Raw genomic sequence first — 20,023 nt, 5'->3', positions numbered from 1 at the left:
CTTTACTTTATACCATCATGACTGCGCCTATAAGCATAGTGTATTGGTCAGTTTCATGTTTCCGTGTTCCCCTGGTTAAAAATATCGAAAATAATTACTCTATATTATTTTAAAAATTGATATAATGACTTCACTCCAATTAAGAGTTATAACATATATGAAAAGGCATCTAACGATACCAATATAATTAAAGTAATTGAAAGTAAATTAATTGGATTTAGAAAGTTAGAAACTTTCAGGCGCAATAGCAGCTAGAGGATTCATCAGATTCTTTCAGTAAGAACATTTTGAAGGAATCTATAAGTTAAATAACACGTAGGTAAAAGTTTAAAGTCTCTTTCTATTATGGTTTCGGATGAGAAGTGATAACACGCATTTAATACACAAAGGGCAATAACCTTACCAATCGTATAAAGAAAAAAATGTATTAAGGTGGTGAGGGACATCTTGCCAATATTTATGTGGATTAAAGTACATTATAATCAAATTACTTTCACCGGTTTAGAATTTTCAAATTTTTCAATATTTAACCTAAGACGTTTTCAAAATTTTTGGAAAGGTAAAATTTGTAAAATCCTCAGCGATATTTGAACTCATAACTTACAGATCTAGATTTGTAGTAAACCTCTAACCCATGAACTGTGCTATGCTGTTAGGTAACACTTTTTGGAAAGAAGCTATTCATAAGACTACACTCGAGTAAAATAGAAAAAAGAAGAAAGATTCCCCGGAAAGGTGGAAAGACTTTATTTGCCGTGCAATTATCAAACGACAACTTAACTTAAATTTGAAAGAGTTACAAGTATCCATGAATTTCACGGCGTTCAGACACATACAAAAACTTCTCAACAGAATGTTCTTATTGTTTTCTTTATTGCCATCTCCTGGTTTCGAATTTTATTTTTTCCATGAAAAATGTTATTTACTCTCCAAAGCATGACATATTGGGTTCTTTTGTAGGAACGGACAGCTCATAACTACGAAAGCCGAGAAGGATCATTCGAGATTCGAAATACGAGATTCGAAATACGAGATTCGAGATTCGAAATTCGAGATTCAATATCTAAATTAACCAATCAAATCATGGATCTGAAACCTGTATCCTAGCAACATCAAACTGTTCTAAATAAAGATCATTCGTACATGCTCTTTCCTACAAATAAATGTCTTTATAGCTCTTAATAAATGCTATGTTCACTTCTCCTTACCTATCTAAATAATTATGTGTATTTACTTTTACACAGAATATCTAAGTAGACTAGTAATAATGCAGTGTGCTTCGCGGATCTAAGTGATTTTGTTTGCCCTGGTGCATTAATTTCCACCTGATGCGTTTGAATCCTGGGGTATTTCACCATCAGTAATAGTTTAAAACCCAGTGTCATATAATATTTTGAACCCCGCGATATATTGAACCCGGGTTCAAAATATCGCTGCGATATATTGAACCCTCCCATAAAATATTGAACCTGGGTTCAATATTTTATGGCCGCGATATTTTTAACCCCACCCTCTATTTTTCATTGCTTTTGGAGAGGGGGTTCAAAATATTATGGCCGCGATATTTTGAACCCCCCTCTATTTTTCCAATTCCCATTGGAGAGGGGGTTCAAAATATTATGGCCGCGATATTTTGAACCCCCCTCTATTTTTCATTGGTATTGGAGAGGGGGTTCAAAATATTATGGCTGCGATATATTGAACCCCCTACCTTTATCCAATTCCCATTGGATAGGGGGTTCAAAATATTTTATGGCCGCGATATTTTGAACCCCGCCCTCTATTTTTCATTGCTTTTGGAGAGGGGGTTCAAAATATTATGGCCGCGATATTTTGAACCCACCTCTATTTTTCCAATTCCCATTGGAGAGGGGGTTCAAAATATATTATGGCCGCGATATTTTGAACCCCCCTTTATTTTTCATTGGTATTGGAGAGGGGGTTCAAAATATTATGGCCGCGATATATTGAACCCCCTACCTTTTTCCAATTCCCATTGGAGAGGGGGTTCAAAATATTATGGCCGCGATATTTTGAACCCCCCTCTATTTTTCATTGGTATTGGAGAGGGGGTTCAAAATATTATGGCCGCGATATATTGAACCCCCTACCTTTTTCCAATTCCCATTGGATAGGGGTTCAAAATATTATGGCCGCGATATTTTGAACCCACCTCTATTTTTCATTGGTATTGGAGAGGGGGTTCAAAATATTATGGCTGCGATATATTGAACCCCCTACCTTTTTCCAATTCCCATTGGAGAGGGGGTTCAAAATATTATGGCCGCGATATTTTGAACCCCCCTCTATTTTTCATTGCTATTGGAGAGGGGGTTCAAAATATTATGGCTGCGATATATTGAACCCCCTACCTTTTTCCAATTCCCATTGGAGAGGGGGTTCAAAATATTATGGCCGCGATATATTGAACCCCCCTCTATTTTTCATTGCTATTGGAAAGGGGGTTCAAAATATTATGGCTGCGATATTTTGAACCCCCTACCTCGAGCTCTTTCCAATTCCCATTGGATAGGAGGTTCAAAATATTATGGCCGCGATATTTCGACACCCCCTACCTATTTCCGATTCCCTTTGGAGAGGGGGTTCAAAATATTATGGCTGCTCTATTTTTCATAGGTATTGGAGAGGGGGTTAAAAATATTATGGCTGCGATATTTTGACACCCCCTACCTATTTCCGATTCCCATTGGAGAGGGGTTCAAAATATTATGGCTTTGATATTTTGAACCCCCTTCTATTTTTCATTGCTATTGGAGAGGGGGTTCAAAATATTATGGCTGCGATATATTGAACCTCCTACCTATTTCCGATTCCCATTGGAGAGGGGGTTCAAAATATTATGGCTGCGATATTTTGAACCCCCTTCTATTTTTCATTGCTATTGGAGAGGGGGTTCAAAATATTATGGCTGCGCTATATATTCAACCCCCCACCTAAATTAGATTCCCTTTGGAAAGGGGATCAATGTATTATGCCTGTGATATATATTGAATTGTTGAAACATGTAAGAACGCATTCTCTGGTAGTGTACATTCATCTTTGTTGAAATTGGATGGACCACATTGCTCAGTATAAATTATGAAAAAAATATGGTTCCTTTAAACTGTATCTAAATGCTACTAAATTGTCAAGATACTGTATAGGGAAATATTAGCCCCTGTTTAATTTTCGCCCCTTATGCCCTTGTTGTCAACGGGCTAATTTACAACTATGTACTAAATTCAAATGTTTCTAATCATCTTTCTTTAAAGACAACTGCTTCTGGGCGAATTCAAGATGGGGTGAAACTGTTTGCAATACCCTGGTAGTAGAAGGGCAAAAATTAAACAGGGCAAAAATAACCCTGTATACAGTATAATTTGTGTGGAGTGTATACGCAGTACACAGGTGTTAGCCCCCTTTTGACTACCATTTAGAGTAACCTCCAAGGATACCCTATTTTCTTGGTAACAAAAAGAATCACCAAAAACAATATGATTTTCATTCATAATATGTTTTATTACAGACTGACAATAAAAGCACAATTATACCCCCCCCCCTCCCATCTATCCCCCCTGTATATGCATGAAGTAAAGATTTGGGGGGAGGGGGGTCAAAAGCAATAAAAGAAGGGGGGCATTATTATTTATAATTAAATTTCACAGCCATTAAATTTTGAAACCCCTAGATCTCTAATAGCCAGTGATAAGAAGGGTTTTCAATATATCACTGCCATAATATTTTGAACCCCCTCTCCAAAGGGAATTGGAAATAAAGAGGGGGTTCAATATATCGCAGCCATAATATTTTGAACCCCCTCTCCAAAAGCAATGAATAGAGGGGGGTTCAAAATATCGCGGCCATAATATTTTGAACCTCCTCTCCAAAGGTAATTGGAAATAAGGAGGGGGTTCAATATATCGCAGCCATAATATTTTGAACCCCCTCTCCAAAAGCAATGAAAAATAGAGGGGGGTTCAAAATATCGCGGCCATAATATTTTGAACCCCCTCTCCAAATTAAGTTGGAAACATTACAGGGTTAAATACATCGCAGCCATAATATTTTGAACCCCCTCTCCGAAGGAAATTGGAAACAGTAGGGGGTTCAATATATTGCAGCCATAATATTTTGAACCCCCTCTCCAAAGGGAATTGGAAACAATAATATTTTGAACCTCCTCTCTTATAGCAAAAAAAAAAAAAATAGATGGGGGTTCAAAATATCGCGGCCATGATATTTTGAACCCCCTCTCCAATGGGAATTGGAAATAGGTGGGGGGTTCAAAATATCGCAGCCATAATAGTTTGAACCCCCTCTCCAAAGGAAATTGGAAACAGTAGGGGGTTCAATATATCGCGGCCATAATATTTTGAACCCCTTCTCCAAATTAAATTGGAAACATTACAGGGTTCAAAATATCGCTGCCATAATATTTTGAACCCCCTCTCCAAAGGAAATTGGAAACAGTAGGGGGTTCAATATATCGCAGCCATCATATTTTGAACCCCCTCTCCAATGGGAATTGGAAATAGGTAGGGGGTTCAAAATATCGCAGCCATAATATTTTGAACCCCCTCTCCAAAGGGAATTGGAAACAATAATATTTTGAACCCCCTCTCCAAAAGCAAAAAAAAAAAATACAGGGGGATTCAATATATCGCGGCCATAATATTTTGAACCCCCTCTCCAAAGGGAATTGGAAATAGGTAGGGGGTTCAATATATCGCAGCCATAATATTTTGAACCCCCTCTCCAAAGGAAATTGGAAACAGTAAGGGGTTCAATATATCGCGGCCATAATATTTTGAACCCCCCTCTCCAAGAGCAATGAAAATTCGAGAGGGTTTCAAAATATCGCTGCCATAATATTTTGAACCCGGGGTACAATATTTTATGGGGGGGGGGTTCAATATATCGCAGCGATATTTTGAACCCGGGTTCATTATATCGCATAATATATTGAACCCGGGTTCAATATTTCGCGGTATCAAAATACCGGTATTATATGACACCGGGTTTATTCAGCCCTTTTGTGTAAAAATGCGGTTATGGTAGAGAACTTCATAAGCGTAGCTAATTTTTTTTGTAGGGGGTCCTAGGCCAATGTTAAAAATGTTTACTATGTAAATTTAATAAGCTCCAATTTTCCCGAGGAGGGGGTCCAGATCCCCTGACCCCCTCCTTTCTAGATCCCCGCATGAAGATTAGTACATGTATCTAAATAATCTAAATATAAATAACCTTTCCTGTTTCACTAATAAATATAAGCATTACTTATCGCTTTTTATGTATGCATACAGTGATACACTAGTACTATGATTATAAACAAATCATTGAGATATTATCACATTATACGTAATTATTAATAAATACAATTTTTTTCCCTTTTCTCAGTAAGAACCTATTATGAGTCTTGCTTTTGGAATTGTTTTCAATATAGAAGGATACCTACTCTCTACAATTAAAGGTAGGGATGATAGGGTGCCAATTTGTTCACATTGCCGATTTCTTGTGCAGAGAACAGTAAAACTTTTTAAAAATTTGATTGTGCATGAATATTTCAAAATTAATTGTTGTACATGTATTTTGTTATAATTCATTCATTGATATATCAATAAGAAAGATTAAAAGCATATGTTTCACAGCCAAGTTAAGTTTCTCTGTAGTTTCCTACCCCCCCCCCCCCCCACCCCCCGCACCAAAATTGACAATAATAACATATAAGTCATACAAATGTTTACTTTTTTGTAAGTAAAGATCTAAAGATGTAAATAAGCACTGCAAACAAAGATGTGTGTATTTAATATACTACTACATTACACTTAGCCAGATCAAATGTAATCAGGATGAAGCTACAAGGGGTGAGTGGTGCAAATTTACCAATTTGTCGCCATACACACAGAACACCAAATAAAGAAACTGTGAGTGGTGTGTGGAATGCATAAAAGATGGCGGCAAATTATCTCAAATAATCAATGCAAAAACCATCAAATAGACTGTTATTTGTTACATATCTCGCAAAAACATTGATAAAAAATGTTATCGTCCCATAACATAGCCGATTAAGTTAATGTGTAAATATGGTCAACGTACATGTAATTCTAATATACAAGAAGGCGGACGTATCAGGCGGGGATCCAGAAAATTAAATTTAAAAAATGATCGGTTGAATTACATTAAATGCTTTGAAAATTGTTTTTAAACTATCGCACGGGTCAAAATGCATGATAGAAGCTATGTACAGTGTAATTTGAAACTTTCATTTTATATCAATATGTAGTATTACCTATTATAACAAATGAGAGTATAGCACAACTGCCACAAGCAATACATGTCCTTTACCGGCACCACCTCCCTCCTCATAAAAAAATGAAACAATTGTCGTTTTATTTGCTAAAATGTGTGTGGTTCAAGATTTTTCTAAAGGACATACCCGATTAGAATTGAAAAAGAGTCGTACGTTTAAAACTAATTTTGTCAATTTTTTTAGATTCATTTGGTTATATTTTGGTCCATTTGGGTAAATAGATGCACCAGCGCAGCTCTTATCTATATATAATCAGGCCATAAATTCAAAATATTTTCAAAAATTAATAGCTTTAAATCCAGTGGATGAAAAAAAGGAAAGCAAGTCGAACTCGATGAGTGCTAATACCTGTGTTGAATGAATGGTACAGTAGGATATGCGCAAAAAAGTCCCGTCTACTCTTTCCTACCCTATATTTATTGGAATATTAAATCCGATTATAAGAGTCAAATTAAAAATCAAGTACGGATATGTACCTGTTTATCAAAAGTAAAACTACTCATAATTTATCTACAGTGCATCGTTATGGAGCTACACAAAAAATTTATATTAATTTGCCGAGCCAAATAAAAAAAACCTGGAAAACGAAGAGAAAACAAAGTGGGGACAGAATAACTGGCAAACTTATTAGGACTTTATAGCTACCCCCCCCCCCCCCCCCCCCCCCCCCCCTCTTGAAATGTATATACTGAAAACAGATTATTGGAGAGAGAGAGAGAGAGAGAGAGAGAGAGAGAGAGAGAGAGAGAGAGAGAGAGAGAGAGAAAGAGAGAGAGAGAGAGAGAGAGAGAGAGAGAGAGAGAGAGAGAGAGAGAGAGAGAGAGTCGATGTAAATCACAGGTGCGCTAACACCGTTAAAATTAAAGCTTGCTTGTTGGTCTGCCCTACCCTAGCTACCTCCTCTCTTTTCTCCTTTTAGAGGCTTAATTATTGTCTATATATGCTTGTAACAAATCAAATCAATTTCAAATTCTAGATCAAAACTGAATTTGACACTACAAAACTCTCTGTGTGTCTGTCTGTCTGTCTGTGTGTGTCTCTCTCTCTCTCCCTCTCTCTCTCTCTCTCATATCGACAATGGCATTGCCATACCCTACAATACACTATTCTTATCTGGATTTTTGTCTTTGAGGTTGTAAATCATTATATCTTCTATGGTTTAAAACTTTATCATAACCTATATTTTGACACGTCGATTATTTCATTGAGTTTCGTTTCATAGCTAAAACATTTAGATTAAACAGATCTTTCTTCGCGAGCCGATTTTTACACAGTTGGGGCGAATACACTTCGGGTTAAAATTGTTCGGGGGGGGGGGGGATACATACAGGGCGAACAAAACCACTTAGATTCGCAAAGCCAACAGTGTTATTTCTAATTTAATTGTTTATACTGTGTGGGGTTAATTCATCAATGTTAATTTAACCATGTTATAACCACTATATATAAGAGCTATTAAGACATTTATTTGTAGGAAAGAGCATGTACGAATGATCTTTATTTAGAACAGTTTGATGTTGCTAGGATACAGGTTTCAGATCCATGATTTGATTGGTTAATTTAGATATTGAATCTCGAATTTCGAATCTCGAATCTCGTATTTCGAATCTCGTATTTTGAATCTCGAATCTCGAATGATCCTTCTCGGCTTTCGTACATAACCGATATCAGAAATTTTTCTGCAATGTGTTTTTCTTATCACTCCGATTTCATTAAGTCTAGTGGCTGCTGATGCATGTAGAGAAAAATATGTGACGTGACCTTTTAATGACATATGAAATATGCCCGCTTTTACAATTCAACTTACTAATTTTTTTTTGAAACATAAACCAATCGGCATCGGTACATCGGCATACCATGGCGCTGCTATACTATACTTTTTGATAAAGGGCCTTGCATTTTCTATCTGTTGACTTACATAAGATAGATGCATTAGTTTTTTAAGATATAAAAATATGATGTTGGTATAGAATGTCAAATCATATACAAACGTATGTAATATTTGTGTTTACCTTATGAACTTTTTACTAGGTATCTTTCAAGTACAGCATTACCACGAGTGGTTGTCGGTTTCATGTGTTTATGATAGAGTCTTTCACTGTTAATTTTGGAAACATTATCTTTTTATTAGAAAAAAACCAAAGAACTATAGTTTTAATGTTTATTGGCAAATAATGGCAGTGGCTGCAGTACAATTTAAGATTACAGTATAAATTTCTATTATTAATTGGTTACATTTGTAACCGAAGTTACCGACCAATGTAAATAGGACGATTTTGGCAATCCAAATGGCAAATACATGTAAATGGCAATGCACATGAAAATGGCAAATAAGAAAATGAATCAATAATATGGGAATATACATCTGAAGCTGTTAAACAACATACTGGCAAATCAAATGTGCAATAATAAGCAAAATTGGAAATCAGAGTTGTAGCGAGCCTTGGTAAGATGCTCACTAAATATTACCATAATTATTTAAGTTCAGCTAAAGATTGCGCCATATGGACATGGAGTGTACACCGCCATAAGGGCAGTAGCTGAACACAATTATTAAGATGCTTACTTGAGATGTTTAAAAATATAAAATCTAAGAATTTAAAGTGTTAATTTTATGACTAATATTTAGCTAGAATTAGGTGTATGCTATGGCCATTGCATTATGACACAGGATACAAGTAAACTCCTACTCCTGATCATGAAATGAACCTCTTCAAAGTTTTCTGCAAGGTTTTAAGGAAAATATAATTGCCTTTCTTTGTCAAATGCATCCCATCCCCCTTGAATAAACTCCAGTCATTTGGAGTAATATTTATTAGCGAATGTAGCCTGCTTGGTGTGCCAAGCGTTTTGTTGCAACAAAGCTATTTACTCGCACCCTTTTCTTATTGAGAGCATTTGCTGTATCTAGCATTACGCCACTTCAGTCTAGGCAATATATGTGACCAAATGATTTTCGTTCTTGTCAACAGTGGAGAAAGTACATCCAAAGACTTCTCCATTTTTTGGCGTAATTCGCTAAATTAAATCTGACCAATGTCATTACCACCACAATGAAGGACCAGAAAATGTGAAGGGTCTTAATACCGTAACAATTGCCTGATTTTGGGGAGAAGATGTTGCCATCTCATGCCGCCTTTTCCCTGCCACCATATGTTGGCTTTGATGGGAGAAAACTCAAGATTGGACCCCTCCCATTCATCTTAGCATAACTAAATTCATGCCAAATAATTGAGGATCCAACAATCCATACTTCAACAACTTCTGAAAGAATATACATATACATAAAAACACAATTAAAATACTCAGTTAACAACTTAACATTGCTGTGCCCTACAACGAACAGACAAGATATAAAAACGTCAATTAAGCTGCTAGAAAAAGGTCAGCAGTTCAATTCCAAAACATGAATTGACTACGATGTTAGTACTCTTATATAGCACTTCTAAACTCTTGCCTCCCAGCGCCCAAGTTCTTTAATTTGACCATCTGAAATGTCATTAATAGAAGCTGTTGGGGCGCCACCTCTCTTCTTAAGGCATGTGATTTGTATTTTTTCATATCTACACCAATACATGACTGAGATTTCTTTAACATGGAAATAAATTGGTAACGAGTCAGTGGCGACCTATTAAAATGATAGAAGAAAGAGCCTTGTATTTTAGAACGCTGCAATGAGTACTGCTTCAACAATTTTACTGGACAGATCTTACCCTTTACTTCAGGCAAAAGTAATACAGCTCCCCTACCAAGCTGATCTGTTTTTGACTGAGCAACATAGATTTTAACAGCTGAATTGACTTGAAAAAATTGAATGCTGGAGGCATCATTGCATGGGAAATACTGTCTTTCGTGCTATCCAACACTAACTCACTCACCCTGAATAGACCATAATATTTACATGAAAAAAAACTGCCCAAATTATATAACTACATACAAGGAGCTGCAAACAACAGGAAAATAGATTTACATTAACTTTTCCAACAAAGCAGGTGTAATGGAAAGTCGAGTATCAGTGGTACTTATCAATCTTAACATGCCTGCCAACAATTTTTTGACAACTAAAGTTTGGGTGGGTTCCCATAGGTGTGCATTGAAGTTTCATTTAAAACTAATGCCAGACAGATAGGTTCTTATAGATGCAGATAACAAACCTCTTAAAGAGCAGCTAACAACGAATTGTATGATATACTGATCAGAAGGATGCCATACTAAAGGTAACCCACTGGAAACCCTAAAACGGTCAAATTCAACTCGACTCGTCTCATAAGCCAGTCCAGTATTTGTTGCAATAGCACCTTGAAAAAATTTATTAAACTCAGCATGGAAATGACGGTTAGAAAGAATCTGGTATTGGTGTTGGTTACAAGTCTGCCTGGGGTACAGGGGTCCGAAAACGCTGAAACTGACAACAAGATATAATATAGCAACTTCGTTATGAACACCTAAAATATGACAAACCTTGAACTGAATAGCACTCAACATGGATTGCAGTACGAAAGGGCGAATTAAATCCATGACACCTTTTGACTTTGAAGATTTTTTGTTCAAAATTGCAACTTAGGCATCATTGTTCACTCGAAAAACATTTTTTTGTTAGATACTTGATTTCTCCAAGCATGGACTGCTAAGACAATTGGGACAATTATGTTATGTTATGTCCCTCATTGCTTCTGTACCATATAGATTGATAGATAGATAGATAGATAGATAGATAGATAGATAGATAGATAGATAGATATCACATTAAAAAACAGACGATTAAAAAGGGCGGTTTGTATTTGAGATCAAAAAGGGGCATTGTCACAGTTTTTTCTTTCTATTTTTGTTGATTACAATGTTGAGGTAATGTGTTTCTAATAATGAACTAAAATTGAGAGTCAGTCCTGAAATTATAAACAATATACATATCTTACAATTGTTTGTTTTGTGAACAAGGCTTGTGTAGTATTTTTGTTTACATTGGTTTAAAATATTGGTAAAAATTCCTTTTCAAGCTGATTATCTTCTGTCTGGTAATTTGTTTTGAACATAAAGAAACAGTTCCTAGTTTTTGCCACATTTATTTAAGGTCTAAACCTAGAATTTTCACTCAACATTCAAAATGTAAACAAAAACATGACCTGAACTTTGTTTTAATTACAAAGAATATTAAGCTCTATATCTCGCTTATAACTTGACGACTGATGTTCGAACTTTGGCTGTCTATTAGAAATACCTTACTTAAGCATTGTGAACATTAAAAACGAAAAAGTAAATGTTGAACAAAATCATGACCATGCTCCTTTAAAATCACATATGTCAGATTAAGGTCCAAAATGGATAAATGTACGATCGCCAGGGAAAGCGATGTTATTTATCGGCATATGCATTTTGCTCATTAACCGATTTCTGGTTTATAATGCGTGAACACAGATTGTTCTAAGAACCATCTAGATATAATAATAGTTATATTCATTGTTTTATGATGCAATTAATCATTATTTTCGTGTAAAGTACAAATGACAAACTATTTCAGAAATTTTGAAATTATACGGATTAAAATGTATAGCACTGCGAAGTGAAACTATAGCTTTCTTGACGAGCTTAATATTCTTACCCAACCAGGCTGAAGCTAGCAGCCATTAACAGTAGCCACTAAGCCCGTAGAAGCTAGCAGCCAATAAGGAAATTCATCAAAGTACTGAGAGTACTCTAACAGAAAATTATATTTTACTTAATTATCGACATATTTTAATTAATATCAAACTGATTAATGCCCAATTTATGTACGAGCATTGACGACTTCCGAAGCAGTAAAGCTCGCCTGTATAAGAATTATAAATGCGTCTTCCTGTAATAGAAATGAAATACGTCTTTACGGGTCGTTAGTTATGAAAATAATGTTATCCTAAGTGTAGTCATATTGCTACAAATAGAAAAACTATATGCGTCGTATAAAGTGATATGCAAACGTATTATGATATAAAAGACACGAAAAATTAAAGTAAATTATAAGGCATAATTATATAAAACGATAAAACCCCAAGCCAATCCAGTGTGGTAAGAAAATTTGTTTACATCGAAGTTGAACATGTGCGTGTTTAAAAATTTATTCTCGGGCCTTTTCACTCCCCCAGGAACAACATCAATCGAAAATTAAAAAGACATCGTATTATTATAAATATGAGACAATAGAACACCTAGCATTGTGATTTTATTCTCTTAAAAAATCATCATATATCGCAGTAAAAAACAGCGAAAATCATCAGTCATAAATCAACTTTGTCATATTTTAGCATTTCACAATGATATATGGGTGAAAGGTGGGCCATTATGTCTTTTATCTTTAAAGTGTGCATCAAACAGATACCAGGGCAGTGTAGGTGACCTATAGGGCTATTATTTCCCGGTCTCAAATTTGGGCTGTAGGGGTAACACCAAGTGGCTCCAAGGGATTCTGGCTCATTTCAGGGGTTTAAATCTCACTTGAGATTGACCACAAGAACTTGGAAACACTAAGATTAAGTAGGTACCTAATCCTAATGTTTCCAAGTTCTTGTGGTCAATCTCAAGTGAGATATAAACCCCTGAAATGAGCCAGAACCCTTGGGACCCACTTGGTGGTACCCCTACAGCCCAAATTTGAGACCGGGAAATAATAGCCCCATAGGTCCCCTACACTGCCCCTATATCATTGTGAAATGCTAAAATATGACAAAGTTCGGGTGAGCTAAACCGACCCTTTTCATTGTCCTTGTTGTATTCTTGGAAGGTTTACGTCAAAACATGGCTGAGACAAAATAATCCCAATTTCACCTGATGATTTTCGCTGTTTTTGACTGCGACATATGATAATTTTTTTATGAGAATAAAATCACAATGCTAGGTGTTCTATTGTCTCGTATTCGTAATAATACGGGTTCTTTTTAGCTTTCGATTGATGTTATTTCCGGGGGTGTGAAAAGGCCCGGGGATAAATTTTTAAACACGCACATGTTCAACTTCGATGTAAACAAATTGTCTTGTCACACTTCATTTATGTTGTCTTTTATATCATAATACGTTTGCATATCACTTAATACGATGCATATAGTTTTTCTATTTGTAGCAAAAAGACTACACTTAGGATAACATTATTTTCATAACTTTAATATGACCCGTCTAGACTTCATTTCATTTCTATCCAATAAAGACGCATTTATAACTCTTATCCAGGCGAGCTTTACTGCTTCGGAAGTTGTCAATGCTCGTACAAATTATTGAGTATTAATCAGTTTGATATTAATTAAAAAGTGTCGATAATTAAGTAAAATTAAATTTTCTGTTCTATACTCTTAGTACTTTGATGAATTTCCTTATTGGCTGCTAGCTTCTACGGGCTTAGTGGCTACTGTTAGTGGCTGCTATCTTCAGCCTGGTTTCTAACCCAACATGTTATACAATCTTAACAAATGTGCTCAACCAATTAAATAGCACGTTATAACCTGATTCAACTTCACGAAAATAAAAATCAAAGCATGCCAAATATTTTTCTTTCTTAAAAAATATCTAAACACGATAAACGCAGTGATACTTGTAGTTCTGACAGATTTTCTTATTATGAACCAGCCGGAAATTTTCAGGGAATGATAAAATACAAAGCCAAATTGTTCATTCAATAGTATTATATATGATATTCAAAGAAAATTTGATGTTTGTTAAATCTCATATTTAACATACAAAAACTATAAAAAACATAAAAGAAGTTTTTGTGAATATGAAAAAAAAGTATTTATTGTTTGATACTCTCTACCGTTTTATTTCCAATAAACGGATTTCAATTTTCTCTTGTTAATCAATAAAATGCGTCGGTTTTGATTTGTAATGTTTAATTTAAGATTTTTATACAAATGTTTATTTCAAGCAATTTGAAAAAAATACTCAGTAATAAGTCTTTATTAGTCCCCTACCGGTTTCACCGGAGGAGACTTTAGCTTTCCTCTGCGTCCGTCAGTCTGTCAGTCTGTCCGTCCGTCCGTCTGTCTGTCTGTCCGTCCGTCTGTCTGTCTGTCCGTCCGTCTGTCTGTCCGTCCGTCTGTCTGTCCCACTTCAGTTTTCCGCGCTTTTTCTCGTTATGCGTTTGAGGAATAACATGAAATTTCCTGAACAGCTTCAAAATGTCAAACTACAGATCAAGTTTACATTTTTGTAGCGTCTGGTTGACATATTTAATTATTTTTTTATACTCCAATTTTTTAATGTTCGGGTTCGGTGTGAAATGATTAAACGAGGAAAGTATGTAGTCAGTAATAATATTGTGCATTACTTGGAGCATTCCTTTTATTGTTTCTAACAAAACAAATAAGTTCTCTGAAATAGTTTCAAGCATTGTGTTGTTAATTTAATCGAAAGGGTTTTTTGTATAATTACAATCGGGTTCGTTATCGGGTTGGTCTGTTGAGTCGGGGTACAGAAGACGATAAGAATGATATTCTGCATAACAGTCAATCTAATTAAAATTAGATGTTCTGAATCCGCTACCGCTTCTCAAACAGAAGTTTGAGAAGCATTAGCGGATTCAGAACGTCTAATTTTAATTAGATTGCATAACAGTGCATTGTTTCCAAAATTTCTACAAACCGGTAGGGGACGTGTATTGCTTATGCAATACTCTCAGAATGCTTGTTTAATTTGAATCATACACGTCTTCTTTCTCCACTGTTGAATAAAACAGTTACTCCTTTTTAAAAGCAATCAAGGCTTATTTCGAGTATTTTGTTAGTTATATTCGCAGAAGTTTGCCAAAAGTGATGAATATTTGTCCCCTGCCGGTGTCATCGGAGAGGACTATAGCTTTTCTCTGCGTTCATTAGTCCGTCTGTCTGTCCCACTTTTTCTTTATACTTTTGAGGAATAATATGAAACTTGCTGAAGGGCTTCAAAATGTCAAACAAAAGATCAGTTTTGGAGCGTTTAATCGACATGTTTTAGAGAAAATTCATTTTTTAAATTCCAATTTTTTCAATGATCGGGTTCGTTATCGGGTTCGGTGTGTACTGAAATAAACGGGACCAGTATGTGATCATTGATAATCTGATGCATTACCACTCCCATCATATGGCTCTTCCGAACGAAGACCTTCCCCTTTTTCTTGGCAAATAACTACTGCTCCTCGTTCGGCAGTGTCCTCCGCGTTCGGAATAGCCGTATGATGGGGGTGATTACTTGAATCAATAGTTTTATCATTTCTAACACATAAATAAGTTCTGTAAAATAGTGTAAAATATTGTTATGTACATGTCATTTTATCGGCCGGTTTTGGTTTTTTTTTAAATGTTCTATTACATTATTTATCGGGTTTGGGCTGTTAAACATTGGTTTGATTCGGGGTAGAAGACGGTAAGTAATGATATTGTACATAACAGTGCAATGTTTTCACAAATTAATACCAGCGAATACGTTATAGACTTGGCGAAATTACACGAGATAAAATAAAGATAAATAAATTATTTTACCTATTTTGTATTTCGTTTCGTTATCAACTTATAGTTTGAATTTCCTTTTATACACGTGTACATGTAAGTCATTGATACAATATCATGTAATTTTACTGATTCTTCGTGAAAGTCAATGGCAAAAGATGTTTGTTTTTTTTTTGGGGGGGGGGGGGGTTAATTAATGAAATATGTATTTTCAATGCAATTGGTCATAGCTTATCCTGAATTTTTTTTTTACTTGCGTTGCTCTCGGGTGACCTTTCTAATACCCAATGAGTCATTTCTAATGAGTCTTTTCCAATTCTGAAAGCTTTGATTTTATGATTTTGCGGGATAAAATGCATAAAAAGTACTTTTCAAAATTGATTGTTTATTTAGTCTTCATTTTTGTGAAGCATATTCATCGTGTCTTGTTAAAGGAACATACCATTTTAGTTCATACACAAAGAAAACAAAATCATAAATAATTAGATTTGAGTACCAAAATTAGACTTGAATGTCTTATCGACCTCGTATTATTGTTTCATCTTTATTTCTGTACTTAAAAAAAAGGTTTCGTGCATACCGAATGTAAAAATAATTAAAGGGCGACTTCTATTGTTTATCCTTTAAAAAAGCACAGCATTTTCTATTCACTACTAGTTTGTCGTCTTTTATTCCACTCATTGGGAAGGCTTCGTATTTGATTAATTACAATTAATTTTGTAAAAGATTCTTCCAAACAACGTTATCTCTCAGTTTACTAAGATTGCATAACTGTCTTCTCTTATGTACAGTCAAACAGACCAAAGTTTTGTCAAAACCTTGTTTGCACTAAAGCCATATAGGTGCCTTATAAGAGAATACTTGACTGCAGCTTATGACATAAATTATTTGACTCAGAGAAACGACTACACGACAGCAAAGTTTAACGTGAGTTTTTGATTTATTGACCTTACGGAATCTTTATTGAATTAAACCAAAGTTAGAATGAAAATAAAACTTATAGAATTTATAATTGTATTCTAAATTTCTTTTCAATGTCAAAAGTATTAAAACAATATATAGATAATTTGAATAAAGTAAAGATTTAACAATTTTTTTTTTTACAAAAATAGTATTCAACTCTGTTATGATGATGTGTAATTTTTAAAAATCAAATAAGTTTGACGTCCTAAAAAGCCTTTTATATCTTTGATTTTGGTTATATATGTATGAATGTTAACAAAAGACTTTTTGTGAAGTTTTGATTCATACGGGTTCTTAATTTGGCTTTGATGGCTTGATATTTAGATGGTGGCAACCCAGAATCGAGCAAAACTGAATTTCAGTGGGTATTTACATGGGTCTATTAGCTTTCCCTTGGGTTCTATACATTTACCTTAAAACATTCACCCTTAAACGTTTTTACGAGAGAGAGAGAGAGAGAGAGAGAGAGAGAGAGAGACAGAGAGAGAGAGAGAGATTTTAAACGTAAGAAGGCAGGCAGGACAAATTCTTCCCTTTGGCATTAATTTAAAAACAAAGTATCATTGATACGGGCTTGTCACATGACCAGGTGCCTTGATTTTTTCAAACACAATTCCGTATTTAATTATATCTTTTAATACATAAATCAAAATGATACCTGACTTACATTTCTTGTATTTATATTTGTTGAAAATTATTTTATGATGTGTTACTAATTAAGTCCCAATGCGTTTGGGGAAAAAAACATTAAAATGACGTATTTTTTTCACTACGACGATCCTTTCTTTTAAGTATGAACCTTGCTCCAACGTGTAATCATACAGAGAGCCTCAATGATCATAGACAACGATTATTGGGGTCTTCCGTCTTCACATATCATTACTAAAGATTTCTAGATGACTCGTTCGATTTCCTCCAAATTTCAGGGTTGATGTATAATTGTTATATGAAGTTTATTCGGCATTTTTACAGTTTTTGGAAATTTCCTTCCGGTCGGAAGTCATCGTCCTTAAAAGATTTTTAAATGGCAATAAATCTTATCTGCCTCATACCTTAAAAACCAATTAAGATAGAGCGTATGGTTTTTATATGCATTTACTACAAGGCAACGTCCGTCGTTTCTTCTGGTTGTCACAGGAAGTAAGACAGTTTTTCAAATTTTTGCTTTCTAATAATTCTTTCGTGCCTATAAAGACCCTTTTTAGTCCCCTACCGGTTTCACCGGAGGAGACTATAGCTTTCCTCTGCGTCCGTCTGTCCGTCCGTCCGTCCGTCCGTCTGTCTGTCCCACTTCAGTTTTCCACACTTTTTTTCTTTATGCATTTGAGGAATAATATGAAACTTGCTGAACAGCTTCAAAATGTCAAATTACAGATTAAGTTTACATTTTTGTAGCGTCTGGTTGACATATTTTCGAGAATATTAATTTTTTATATTCCAATTTTTTAATGTTCGGGTTCGGTATCGGGTTCGGTGTGAAATGATTAAACGAAGAAAGTATGTAGTCAGTAATAATATTGTGCATTACTTGGAGCATTCCTTTTATTGTTTCTAACAAAACAAATAAGTTCTCTAAAATAGTTTCAAGCATTGTGTTGTTAATTTAATCGAAAGGGTTTTTTGTATAATTACAATCGGGTTCGTTATCGGGTTGGTCTGTTGAGTCGGGGTACAGAAGACGGTAAGAATGATATTCTGCATAACAGTCAATCTAATTAAAATTAGATGTTCTGAATCCGCTACCGCTTCTCAAACAGAAGTTTGAGAAGCATTAGCGGATTCAGAACGTCTAATTTTAATTAGATTGCATAACAGTGCATTGTTTCCAAAATTTCTACAAACCGGTAGGGGACGTGTAATGCTTATGCAATACTCTCAGAATGCTTGTTTCATTTGAATCATACACGTCTTCTTTCTCCACTGTTGAATAAAACAGTTACTCCTTTTTAAAAGCAATCAAGGCTTATTTCGAGTATTTTGTTAGTTATATTCGCAGAAGTTTGCCAAAAGTAATGAATATTTGTCCCCTGCCGGTGTCATCGGAGAGGACTATAGCTTTTCTCTGCGTTCATTAGTCCGTCTGTCCCACTTTTTCTTTATACTTTTGAGGAATAATATGAAACTTGCTGAAGGGCTTCAAAATGTTAAACAAAAGATCAGTTTTGGAGCGTTTAATCGACATGTTTTAGAGAAAATTCATTTTTTAAATTCCAATTTTTTCAATGATCGGGTTCGTTATCGGGTTCGGTGTGTACTGAAATAAACGGGACCAGTATGTGATCATTGATAATCTGATGCATTACCACTCCCATCATATGGCTCTTCCGAACGAAGACCTTCCCCTTTTTCTTGGCAAATAACTACTGCTCCTCGTTCGGCAGTGTCCTCCGCGTTCGGAATAGCCGTATGATGGGGGTGATTACTTGAATCAATAGTTTTATCATTTCTAACACATAAATAAGTTCTGTAAAATTGTGTAAAATATTGTTATGTACATGTCATTTTATCGGCCGGTTTTGGGTTTTTTTTTAAAATGTTCTATTACATTATTTATCGGGTTTGGGCTGTTAAACATTGGTTTGATTCGGGGTAGAAGACGGTAAGTAATGATATTGTACATAACAGTGCAATGTTTTCATAAATTAATACCAGCGAATACGTTATAGACTTGGCGAAATTACACGAGATAAAATAAAGATAAATAAATTATTTTACCTATTTTGTATTTCGTTTCATTATCAACTTATAGTTTGAATTTCCTTTTATACACGTGTACATGTAAGTCATTGATACAATATCATGTAATTTTACTGATTCTTCGTGAAAGTCAATGGCAAAAGATGTTTTTTTTGGGGGGGGGGGTTAATTAATGAAATATGTATTTTCAATGCAATTGGTCATAGCTTATCCTGAATTTTTTTTTTACTTGCGTTGCTCTCGGGTGACCTTTCTAATACCCAATGAGTCATTTCTAATGAGTCTTTTCCAATTCTGAAAGCTTTGATTTTATGATTTTGCGGGATAAAATGCATAAAAAGTACTTTTCAAAATTGATTGTTTATTTAGTCTTCATTTTTGTGAAGCATATTCATCGTGTCTTGTTAAAGGAACATACCATTTTAGTTCATACACAAAGAAAACAAAATCATAAATAATTAGATTTGAGTACCAAAATTAGACTTGAATGTCTTATCGACCTCGTATTATTGTTTCATCTTTATTTCTGTACTTAAAAAAAAGGTTTCGTGCATACCGAATGTAAAAATAATTAAAGGGCGACTTCTATTGTTTATCCTTTTAAAAAGCA

At 34.9% G+C, this 20,023-nt stretch overlaps 1 pseudogene; it reads right to left on the bottom strand.

Moving 5' to 3' along the window:
• Positions 1 to 10,055: 10,055 nt before the first annotated feature.
• On the bottom strand, positions 10,056 to 16,049 carry LOC128186762 (uncharacterized; annotated as a pseudogene).
• Positions 16,050 to 20,023: the final 3,974 nt, after the last annotated feature.

This window comes from Crassostrea angulata, chromosome 6, assembly GCF_025612915.1.
Source record: "Crassostrea angulata isolate pt1a10 chromosome 6, ASM2561291v2, whole genome shotgun sequence".
NCBI lineage: Eukaryota > Metazoa > Mollusca > Bivalvia > Ostreida > Ostreidae > Magallana > Magallana angulata.
Note: the sequence above shows the minus strand (reverse complement) of the source record. Positions and strands in the feature narration are given on the sequence as shown.